General features: G+C 39.6%; 1 protein-coding gene across 1 annotated transcript in view; it reads left to right on the forward strand.

Annotated features, from left to right (window-relative positions):
• The first annotated feature begins 615 nt into the window (after positions 1-615).
• The window catches only part of LOC120542745, a 55,674-nt gene continuing 43,686 nt past the window's right edge, over positions 616-12,603 (forward strand). The window contains exon 1 of the mRNA XM_039775385.1: positions 616-733. The gene's annotated coding sequence lies outside the window, so the exon portion shown is untranslated. The remainder of the gene's footprint in view (positions 734-12,603) is intronic.

Genomic DNA, 12,603 nt, shown 5'->3' on the forward strand with positions numbered 1-12,603 from the left:
CGATATTGAAGGGATGTGGGGGCCCCAGGTAAAAAGCACCATGAACCCCTTCAACTCATCTTTTCCTGAATCTCCAAAGTCTTAAATTAAGAAGACAAACAAGGAGAATTTAATGAACAAAAATCCTTTATTTTAATGTTGTGAAAAACATAAATAAAACACAACGATAAATGCAGAATTTGTACAGAGAAACAATAATAGGATACAATTTAATACAATAAAATAAATACAAAATGCACATCATAACATTTCAAAAATGAAGAAAAAAGTACATATAATAGCAATTTAAAGAACAAGAAATGGGGTCTAAAGATATTACTGTAACTTTCAAAATCGTGGTTTGCAGGCTACAGCAAATGCAATCATTTTGCCCACAAGCATTGTGCTAGGACTGAAGGCCTCTTCTGGCACATGGTAGGTCTCAAGTAAGATTTAATCAGCTTTAAAGATTAAAAGTTTCTCTCACCAGAGGCAACAGTGATAGGAGGAGTCAGGCCTGCCCAGTCTCAACGTTAACCACTGAGCTGAATTGGTGCTGCTGATTTTGGCTGTGCGCTGTCTACAGTTTGGCCTGGTGAGACTGACTGAGGCTCAATCAGAAATTGTCTAAACAAACAAAGTAAATCTAGTGTTTTTTTGCTTACAGATCTGTAAATCCCCTTGCTGATTTATGTAAAAAAGGAATGTTCATCACAAACGCTCTTGCAATGGTGACTGGTACCACCTCCCCCAGGTGAGTTTCTGATTGTGTTATTGTAGTGTGTTGATGCTGTTCTTTAAGGGCAGGTTCCTACAGATTTTGTCTTTACAGCGAGTACCTGTGTAAATGGATGCCTTTGCAGGGCCCCCTTTCATTTCATGGCTGCAGGCAATTGCCTGACTTGCTTTTCAACGCGTCTGTTTGACACTGTAATGGAAAAAACGGATACAGGAGAAGATAAAAAACCTAGTTAGTTTAATTGGTGACTAACTTATTAGACTATATGTGTGCAAAATCAATTTCTATATTATATTTATTTATTTGGCTGACACTTTTATCCAAGGCAACTTACAAAATTTATGATACAATTGGTTACATTATTTTTGGTTTTCCAAATGGTGCACAGGCAGGTCAAGTGACTTGCTGATGACCACACAGTGTCTGTCAGTAGTGGGATTTAAATGCACAGCCTCAGGGTTTGAACTCCAAAGCTTTAACCACCACACCACACAATTCTTCCATTTTCTGACAGTTGAATTCTGTTTTGTTTTTTCTCTTATTGACCCTGCTTTCTTATTTTAACTTTATAGATTTGTTCTTTTCATCTCTTTTTTTCTAGTTTGACCGTGAAGGTATTTGGTGTATAAGTTCAGCTTGATTGTATGCAATGTTATTATCTTCAAATTAAAAAAAAAGAGCAAAAAAGCTCAAAAATGAACTGACTTTGTTCCCTGCCACACCTTGTCACCTTATCCCCTCCTTCTGAGTCATAAGGTGCTGCTTTCTATCCGAGGATCATTAAACCCAGGACAGGGCATCAAAACTGTAAAGTGACTTTGGCAGGCATGCTTATGCCAGGTAAAGTTCAAGTATCAACCTACCAAGACATTTTTACAGATGGGTGAGAAAACCCACAAAATATGAAGATGATCTGTCTTGTGAGAGGTAATTTTGCACAAACATTAGAAAGTTGTCCTTCATACAGAAAATCATAGGCACATGGAATAAATTACTATGTAGTGTGGGGGAGAGTGGGTCTTTAAGGACATTCAAAGTGTTGTGGAGTAATTAGGTGGATAGGATTGATTAGTTTTATTGGGCTGAATGGCCAGTTCTCATCAAATTATTTCTAATGTAAACTAACCAGGACAGTCTGAGCACTGAGTCTGAACCTGGGATGCTGGACCTGTGAGTTGGCAGCTCTAACCAATATGCTGTCATACCACCTTTAGAATTAGACAACTTTTTAACAGTGCATATTTGTTAAATCAGAATTATGCACACATTTACATATTTAGAAACTAAACACAATACCAAACACAATGATATATTTACATAGACAGTTACAAATAATGTGTATATACATACTTAAATGTGTGTATGTATACTGTATATACATATGTATAGGTTATAGACAATGGCCGGCAGTTTAACCTGGTCAGTACCCCCAAGCCACCAGGTGGAGCCCTCCCTGCAACGAGGAGACGCCCCGAATTCCAGCAGGGCACCATGGACCTTGGAGTTTCCCTTCACAGTCCTGCTGGATACCGTGGGGGCTGCCAGAGGACACTGCAGGGAGGCTCAAGGACTCGTATGTTCCGTACAGCCCGGAAGTACGTCACAGTCATGAGGACAGAAGAAATAAAGTGCTTCCGGGCTGAAGAAAAAGAGGAGTTTTCACCTGACCCGGAAGTGCTTTACTGTATAACTGTGCGGAGAAAATTTATAAACAGTGTGGGAGAGTTTATAAGGGCTTAAAATATATGAAAATAACCATACAAACATATGATTTCTACTTTGCGGATTTTCAACTATCACGGGGGGTTCTGGAATGCAACCCCCACGATCGAGGAGGGATTACTGCATTGTGATTGTGTATGAGTATTGTGGAGTGGAGGGTGCTTTGTGCACTTTATTGTCCAAATAAAATTAATTATTGAACTTTTATCTGATGTCTGGCATCTGGTCCGAAGGCTCAAGGGGACGACAGCGCCCCCTATCTGTCACAAGGCATATATACAGTGCATATTTAGTATTTATTATTATGCATATCTTCATTACTACATATTGTGTTTCATTTTCCCACCTTTTGGCCTCCATGGTGTCTAAACGTGGTCTCTTGAGTTTATTACTCAACAGTTAAAGCTGTGATTTATTTACTTTTTTCTGATATAAACTCATTTCATGGTTTGCTTAATTTCCCAATTTATATATTTCTCCTCATAATTTTATGGTATTTAGTACTGAGCAGTAATTCTAAAAATTATTAACTAAATAATGAAAACTACTCACTACATAACCATTAAAAAGTTATATTTAAATATTTAGTTGATGGTTCATAGTAACTTGTAAGATGATGGTGATTGGTACAGTCATTTCATATTTTACTCGCTGGCTCACAGGTATGTTAATTGACTTTCTGTGGGTCTCACAGTACAGTGAGCTTTTCATACAGATTGAATTGACTGCCTTGTTAGTATATAGTGCTGGCCTTAGCCACTAAGGCTGTCCGGTTTTATTAATTGGCATAAAGTGCTGCATCAATATTGTATTTGCAGTGGCTGTTTTATTTTCCTTTTTTTCTTTCTGTTATTTTTTTTTAAAATGACATTCCAAAACCCACATACAATGAGTAATACAGTTTCAGCTATTGTTCATCAACAAAGTAATGCTAGTGCCAGGAGATTAAATTTAAAATACTCGGTTTTCCAGTCTGCTTCCCTTAGTCTCTTGGTCCAGACAAGATTTTCAGATGAAAATACACAAGTGGGGACAATTCATTAAAAAATTGGTGGTGAATAGCTGAGAAATCCACTGCTGCAAATCGGAAACCCACTGACCTTCTTTCTAAAACATTCAACTCCCCTGAATCCTACAGTCTGTGCACATTAAGCTTCTGGAGTTTTAGGGAGAGAGGAAATGAAATTGACCATTGAGAGAAAATCAAAATTTAAAATTGCTGTTATCATTTCAGGACTGGTAAGGGGAGAGAGTTAGCAGATATGATGGAGAGAAGGAAGGTTGATATATTTTGTGTGCAAGAGACTAAATGGAAGGGGAGTAAGGCCAGGTGGATTGGAGGTGGATTCAAATTGTTCTATCATGGTGTGGATGGGAGGAGAAATGGGGTAGGAGTTATTCTGAAGGAACAGTATGTCAAGAGTGTTTTGGGGTGAAAAGAGTGTTAGGCAGAGTAATGATTATGAAGCTGGAAATTGGAGGTGTGGTGATGAATGTTGTTAGTGCATATGCACTGCAAATTGGGTGTGCATTGGGTGAGAAAGAAGATTTTTGGAGTGAGTTGTATGAAGTGATGAACGATGTACCCAAGGGACAGAAAGTGGTGATTGGAGTGGATTTCAATGGGCATGTTGGTGAAGGGAACAGTGGAGAAGAGGATGTGATGGGTAGGTATGGTGTCAAGGAGAGGAATGAAGAAGGTCAGAGGATAGTGGATTTTGCCAAAAGGATGGACATGGCTGTGGTGAATATGTATTTTAAGAAGAGGGAGGAACATAGGGTTACGTACAAGAGTGGAGGAAGATGCACACAGGTAGATTACATCCTATGCAGAAGAGTTGATCTGAAGGAGATTGAAGACTGCAAAGTGGTGGCAGGGGAAAGTGTAGTTAAGCAGCATAGGATGGTGGTCTGTAGGATGACGTTGGAGATCAAGAAGAGGAAGAGAGTGAGGGCAGAGCCAAGGATCAAATGGTGGAAGTTGAAAAGGAAGACTGCAAGGTTGAGTTTAGGGAAGAGGTGAGACAGGCACTGGGTGGCAGTGAAGAGTTACCAGACAGCTGGGAAACTACAGCAGATGTAGTAAGGGTGACAGCAAGAAGGGTGCTTGGCGTGACATCTGGAAAGAGGAAGGAGGTAAAGGAAACCTGGTGGTGGAATAAGGAAATACAGGAGAGTATGCAGAGGAAGAGGATGGCAAAGAAGTAGGATAGTCAGAGAGATGCAGAAAGTAGACAAGAGTACAAGGAGATAAGGCGCAAGGTGAAGAGAGAGGTGGCGAAGGCTGAAGAAAAGGCGTATGATGAGTTGTATGAGAGGTTGGACACTAAGGAGGGAGAAAGGGACCTATACCGATTGGCAAGACAGAGGGACCGCGCTGGGAAAGATGTGCAGCAGGTTAGGGTGATAAAGGATAAAGATGGAAAAGTTCTCACAAGCGAGGAGAGTGTGTTGAGCAGATGGAAAGAGTACTTTGAGAGGCTGATGAATGAAGAGAACGAGAGAGAGAAGAGGTTGGATGATGTGGAGATAGTGAATCAGGAAGTGCAACGGATTAGCAAGGAGGAAGTAAGGACAGCTTTGAAGAGGATGAAAAATGGAAAGGCGTTGGTCCAGATGACATACCTATGGAAGCATGGAGGTGTTTAGCAGAGATGGCAGTGGAGTTTTTAACCAGATTGTTTAATGGAATCTTGGAAAGTGAGAGGATGCCTGAGGAGTGGAGAAGAAGTGTACTGGTGCCGATATTTAAGAATAAGGGGGATGTGCAGGACTGTAGTAACTACAGGGGAATAAAATTGATGAGCCACAGCATGAAGTTATGGGAAAGAGTAGTGGAAGCTAGGTTAAGAAGTGAGGTGATGATTAGTGAGCAGCAGTATGGTTTCATGCCAAGAAAGAGCACCACAGATGCAATGTTTGCTCTGAGGATGTTGATGGAGAAGTTTAGAGAAGGCCAGAAGGAGTTGCATTGCGTCTTTGTGGACCTGGAGAAAGCATATGACAGGGTGCCTCGAGAGGAGCTGTGGTATTGTATGAGGAAGTCGAGAGTGGCAGAGAAGTACGTAAGAGTTGTACAGGATATGTACGAGGGAAGTGTGACAGTGGTGAGGTCTGCAGTAGGAATGACGGATGCATTCAAGTTGGAGGTGGGATTACATCAGGGATCGGCTCTGAGCCCTTTCTTATTGGCAATGGTGATGGACAGGTTGACAGACGAGATTAGACAGGAGTCCCTGTGGACTATGATGTTTGCTGTTGACATTGTGATCTGTAGTGATAGTAGGGAGCAGGTTGAGGAGCCCCTGGAGAGGTGGAGATATGCTCTAGAGAGAAGAGGAATGAAGGTCAGTAGGAACAAGACGGAATACATGTGTGTAAATGAGAGGGAGGTCAGTGGAATGGTGAGGATGCAGGGAGTAGAGTTGGCGAAGGTGGATGAGTTTAAATACTTGGGATCAACAGTACAGAGTAATGGGGATTGTGGAAGAGAGGTGAAAAAGAGAGTGCAGGCAGAGTGGAATGGGTAGGGAAGAGTGTCAGGAGTAATTTGTGACAGACGGGTATCAGCAAGAGTGAAAGGGAAGGACTACAGGACGGCAGTGAGACCAGCTATGTTATATGGGTTGGAGACGGTGGCACTGACCAGAAAGCAGGAGACAGAGCTGGAGGTGGCAGAGTTAAAGATGCTAATATTGGCATTAGGTTTGATGTGGATGGATAGGATTAGAAATGAGTAAATTAGAGTGTCAGCTCAAGTTGGACGGTTGGGAGACAAAGTCAGAGAGGCGAGATTGCTTTGGTTTGGACATGTGCAGAGGAGAGATGCTGGGTATATTGGGAGAAGGATGCTAAGGATAGAGCTACCAGGGAAGAGGAAAACAGGAAGGCCTATGAGAAGGTTTATGGATGTGGTGAGAGAGGACATGCAGGTGATGGGTGTAACAGAACAAGATGCAGAGGACAGAAAGATATGGAAGAAGATGATCCGCTGTGGCAACCCCTAACGGAAGCCGAAAGAAGAAGATGAAGATTTCAGGAGTTCAGTAACACAGAGCAACTGAAGGTTAATGATTAATGTACACATTGCGATGAACACCACAGACAGACACACACACACATAGTCTGCTGCAGGTACTTTGCTCTACACTCTAGGGACATGCTACTGTCTGTTACGATATATTCCTGTCATTTTTATCATTGCATCACCATAACAGCAGCAGAGTTTAGATATGGTCTAGGTATATACTAAGTGTTAAAATGCTCTGGTTGTATTCTGGCAGAGCATGTTTATATTTAAACAGTAATGTAAACTACTTTACTTTTTCGTTTATATGTGCCATCAGATGGTAGATGCCGTGCAGCCTCTTACAAGTAACTACTGGTGTTGTTACACAGATTTCTTGAATCAGATGTTTTGAGTACAAAAATCCACATCTGCTCTGGCACTTTGTTATCAGCTCTCTTAATAGCAGCCCTTTCCACCTCCTGTTGACAGAGTTTGACACATCATTTACTTCAAATGCATATTTTGCAGTTCATATTTTCACAAACATAGCTGCCAGTTCTTTCAACCTTACATCAATTTCAGCACTCTCATTCTAAATAAACAACAATGAATGCACATAGGTGAAATATATCCCCAGAAACTTACAGACTCTCCTTCCTGTCCATATTGATGAAAATTACAGCATGATCCTCATCATGTGATCTTCTGAAATTAATGATGAGCTCCTTGGTCTTCCTTGCATTTAAGGATAGGTTCTTCACTGAGCACCGTCTCACCAGATTTTTTCACCTCCACTCTGTGGGCTGATTTGTCATTATTAAAAATTAACCCAATCACTGTTTTGTCATCTGCAAATTTTATGATGGTATTGGTGGTATATGCAGGTACATCATCATGAATGAAGAAGAAGTAGAGCAGGGTTCTCTGACTTCAGTCCTGGAGGGCCGCAGTGGCTGCAGATTTTCATTCCGCTTATCACAGACTTACTACTTGCAGCTTGCGGTACGAAGCGACATGATTTGAGCAGAGTTCTGGTGCTCCCATCGATCCCTTGCTTTTGTGTGCGATGCGCTGGAAAAATGGACAAAATTATGTCTCTGGAAATAATGTTGATGGAGTACAAATTCCTCACCGCGCAGTAAATATCAGGGGGTTTCAAAAGGGCGACCTCAATATAGAAAAAAAGTTTAAATTTCATCACAAAAATAACAGAAACTACGAGTATTAAAGTAATACCGCTCAAATGCAATATAACCAAATTAATGAGTTTGTATAAAATATCAAATTGATCTACATATTGAATTGCCTTAAGAAGTGGTCGCCTTAAAAGGCGGGTCAGCCTAGTATTATAAGAATAAAGAGAACTTACATTCTCACTGAATAAAAGGAAACCCTGATATTTGTGCGAAGAATTGTATGTGGCTGTTGGATATAAATTATGAGATTAATCTACCAAACATCCACATTTTTTCTTGCAGTTTTTAGACAAAACAACCATACTATCTGTCAGTAGTAATAACCAGAAGTACAGTAAGAGCAGATCTTGGTATTTTAGAACTGACTGTGGTGGTGGTGAGAATTTGATAGGGTATTGTTAATATATCACCACAGACTGTTTCAAAGGCAAGGTCTCCTGGCGTCGAACTGTGAAGACTTAATGAACATCAACCAAAATGAAAAGAGGGTAACTTAACTTTATACAGGATATCACAAAAGGTTGCTGTGAAACAGCTGCTTGTAACACTTAGCCACTGTGGTTTAATTTCCAGCAAAGAAATTAGCATAGGAAAGGACCTGAGCAGTGGCTGAGGTCCACTGTTTTACATTAGATGTTTGCCCAAATGTGGCATAATACATTACACTGCTAAACAATTGCTTACAACTAAGAGAGCAACATTTTCTTTGCATAAAACATATTTTTTTCCAAGAAACCTGGACTCACAGTTTCAGTTCATACACTATTAATACATGGCTTGACAAGTACAAGTTACCATACTCTAATATCCAGCCAAATACTACAAATGAATCCCAATTTACAAATATCTTTAATTTATCCATGATGCTGGAAATGATCCCTGCATGTCATAAGTCAACTATTGTTGTGTCAGTGCCAAAGAAAATCAACATCAATAATATGAATGACTGTCCTCCAATCGCACTGACACTGATAATAATGAAGTGCTTTGAAAGATTGGTTCACACTTACATTAAAAACAACATTCCCGCCTAACTGTACTTATATGAATTTCCTTACAGAGCTAATAGATCTACAGAGGATGCCATCTTTCTAGCTCTGCACACAGCCCCTGAGTCATCTGGAGGGACAGGGCACATATGTGAGGATGCTATTTGTAGGCTATAGCTCTTCTTTCAATACTGTTGTCCCCCCCAAATCCATAAACTGCACCAGTTGGGCCTCAGCATACCACTATGTAATTTGATCCTCAGCTTCCTGTCAAAGCGCTATAAGGTTAAATGGCTGGGCCACCATTTTGCCTCCACAATAACCTCCAAGGGTCCCCAACTCCAGTCCTGGAGGGCCGCAGTGGCTGCAGGTTTTCATTCTAACCCTTTTCTTAATTGGTGACCAGTTTTTACTGCTAATTAACTCTTTTTCTTTTCATTTTAATTGACTTGCTTTTTCTTATGATTTGTACCTCTGAATTGCTTCATGTCTTTCCTTAAGTGACACCCAAACAGATGTGAAATGTGAAGTGAGTGAGCCAACAGAAGACCAACTAAGTCAGGTCCTCAAACTCCAACCAGTTGCGTAATTAGGTGATGATTCCTGTCATTAGTTAAACCCGTTCTTTAATTTCATGGCTTGTTGCTGCTCTCATTGTGCCATAGCATACATTTCTGAAGTTGTTGATTTTCTCTTTTCTAAGAGAACTGCTAAAATGTTTTGGGGATCTGAACAGATTAACATTCCTGAGGCCTTCATCTTTCTTCATTTTCAGATATTGTATGATGGGCACAGTTTACTGGTCATATTTTGGCTCATATTGTATCTCATTATTATTTGGCTCCTAATTAAGGAAAAAGGAACACTTAAGGGGTGTGAGTCTTCAAGAGCAAGTCAGTTAAATTAATTCAAAAGAAGTTAATTAGCAGTAAAAACAGGTCACTAATTAAGAAAAGGGTTAGAATGAAAACCTGCAGGCACTGTGGCCCTCCAGGACTGGAGTTGGGGACCCTTGGAGGTTATTGTGGAGGTGAAATGGTGGCTCAGCCATTTAACCTTATAGCGCTTTGACAGGAAGCTGAGGATCAAATTACATAGTGGTATGCTGAGGCCCAACTGGTGCAGTTTATGGATTTGGGGGGGACAACAGTATTGAAAGCAGAGCTATAGCCTACAAATAGCATCCTCACATATGTGCCCTGTCCCTCCAGATGACTCAAGGGCTGTGTGCAGAGCTAGAAAGATGGCATCCTCTGTAGATCTATTAGCTCTGTAAGGAAATTCATATAAGTACAGTTAGGCGGGAATGTTGTTTTTAATGTAAGTGGGAACCAATCTTTCAAAGCACTTCATTATTATCAGTGTCAGAGCGATTGGAGGACAGTCATTCATATTACTGATGTTGATTTTCTTTGGCACTGACACAACAATAGTTGACTTATGACATGCAGGGATCATTTCCAGCATCATGGAGAAATTAAAGATATTTGTAAATTGGGATTCATTTGTAGTATTTGGCTGGATATTAGAGTATGGTAACTTGTACTTGTCATTCCATGTATTAATAGTGTATGAAGTGAAACCGTGAGTCCAGGTTTCTTGGAAAAAAATATGTTTTATGCAAAGAAAATGTTGCTCTCTTAGTTGTAAGCAATTGTTTAGCAGTGTAATGTGTTATGCCACATTTGGGCAAACATCTAATTTAAAACAGTGGACCTCAGCCACTGCTCAGGTCCTTTCCTATGCTAATTTCTTTGCTGGAAATTAAACCACAGTGGCTAAGTGTTACAAGCAGCTGTTTCACAGCAACCTTTTGTGATATCCTGTATAAAGTTAAGTTACCCTCTTTTCATTTTGGTTGATGTTCATTAAGTCTTCACAGTTCGACGCCAGGAGACCTTGCCTTTGAAACAGTCTGTGGTGATATATTAACAATTGCCTATCAAATTCTCACCACCACCACAGTCAGTTCTAAAATGCCAAGATCTGCTCTTACTGTACTTCTGGTTATTACTACTGACAGATAGTATGGTTGTTTTGTCTAAAAACTGCAAGAAAAAATGTGGATGTCTGGTAGATTAATCTCATAATTTATATCCAACAGTCACATACAATTCTTCGCACAAATATCAGGGTTTCCTTTTATTCAGTGAGAATGTAAGTTCTCTTTATTCTTATAATACTAGGCTGACCCGCCTTTTAAGGCACACTTTTAAGGCAATTCAATATGTAGATCAATTTGATATTTTATACAAACTCATTAATTTGGTTATATTGCATTTGAGCGGTATTACTTTAATACTCGTAGTTTCTGTTATTTTGTGATGAAATTTAAACTTTTTTTCTATATTGAGGTCACCCTTTTGAAACCCCCTGATATTTACTGCGCGGTGAGGCATTTGTACTCCATCAACATTATTTCCAGAGACATAATTTTGTCTATTTTTCCAGCGCATCGCACACAAAAGCAAGGGATCGATGGGAGCACCAGAACTCTGCTCACATCATGTCGCCTGCATCGCAAGCTGCAAGTAGTAAGTCTGTGATAAGCGGAATACTGCTACGCTTTCCACTCACGGGACGGATGGACAATCCCGACTGCTTTTATATAGTAAGAAAGAAGAAGAAGATATCGCACAGTCTGGAGTAGAAAATCATCTTTTACCTGGAAAAACGAAACTACAAATCCCATCATGCATTGCAAAATGGATGGGGTGTGTGTGAAACTCCGCGCCTGCGTAGCACTCACGGGACGGAAGGACAATCCTGACCGCTTTTATATAGAAGGATTTTCCTTTTTTAAATTTAATTTAAGCTTTTTTTAATGACATATTTTATTGGCTAGTTAAGAAGATTACACTATGCAAGCTTTTGAGGCAACTCAGGCCCCTTCTTCAGGCAAGATCTTGAGTTGCCTTGAAAGCTTACATATTGTAATCTTTTTAGTAAGTCAATGACATCTCACTACATCCATAATGGCTAACATGGTACAACACCCTAGTACTACAGCTTTTTTTTTTTTAAAAGAATTTTTAGTTTTTTGTAATAAAAAATTTTGATAAATGATCAACAGTGTAGAATGTTTTACATGTACAGTATAAAATAAGTTCTTGCATTTAATCATATTTCACTAATTTTCTTTAATTGTCATTGAATAATGTTCCAGCTATTCAGTTATTTCTTGCATTTTATTCTTTGTTGTAGGAAAATAGCACATTTATTTCTAAGAAGAGCAAATTATGTGGATTTAAATTGGGATACAATATTTCTGTGCTGCTACCCCACACCTCTAGATTCCTGCTTTCCAAATGCCTAGGGACTGCTTGTGAGGAGTTTCCCTCACATATTCTGGTTACCTCCCACATCCTAAAAATATGCCTGGCAGGTTTCCTGCTGACTGTAAACTGGCCTGGGGTGAGTGAGTGCGGGTGTGTCCTGTGATAGACTGAGGCCCCTCACGGTTTGATTCTTTTCTAGCACTCAGTGCTGCCTGTTGGGGTCTCTGGTTTAATTCACCTCTATTGCAGTAAATGAGTAGATGATGGTAAGGATATTACTAGCATAAATGATAAAATATCCTTGGCCAAAACTGTTAATGTGTAATGTTACTGCAAGTTTTTCTTAAGTTTAGTTTTATTTATTTATTATTTTATTTTTGTTTATTTATTTAATGCATAGCTGTGTTACTGTCTGTGGAGATGAATGAAAACCCTCAGTTGGCGCATATTCAGTGACGCAAAACAAAGACAGTACAGGACATTCTATTTCACAGATTTTTCAAGGTTAAAATGGAAATGAATTTGGGATTTGTTTTTCTATTTCTGAATATTATGTTTAATGTTCTTCCCAAGCAAAACAGTGGAATCACTGCAGAAACAGTTTCTTTATAATTTATTGGTAAAGGCACTCCCAATGCCCAATATTTTAATTTGAAAAGCATCATATTACATAAACAAGTAACACAATAAA

The sequence above is a fragment of the Polypterus senegalus genome, chromosome 1 (assembly GCF_016835505.1).
Source record: "Polypterus senegalus isolate Bchr_013 chromosome 1, ASM1683550v1, whole genome shotgun sequence".
Classification (NCBI taxonomy): domain Eukaryota; kingdom Metazoa; phylum Chordata; class Cladistia; order Polypteriformes; family Polypteridae; genus Polypterus; species Polypterus senegalus.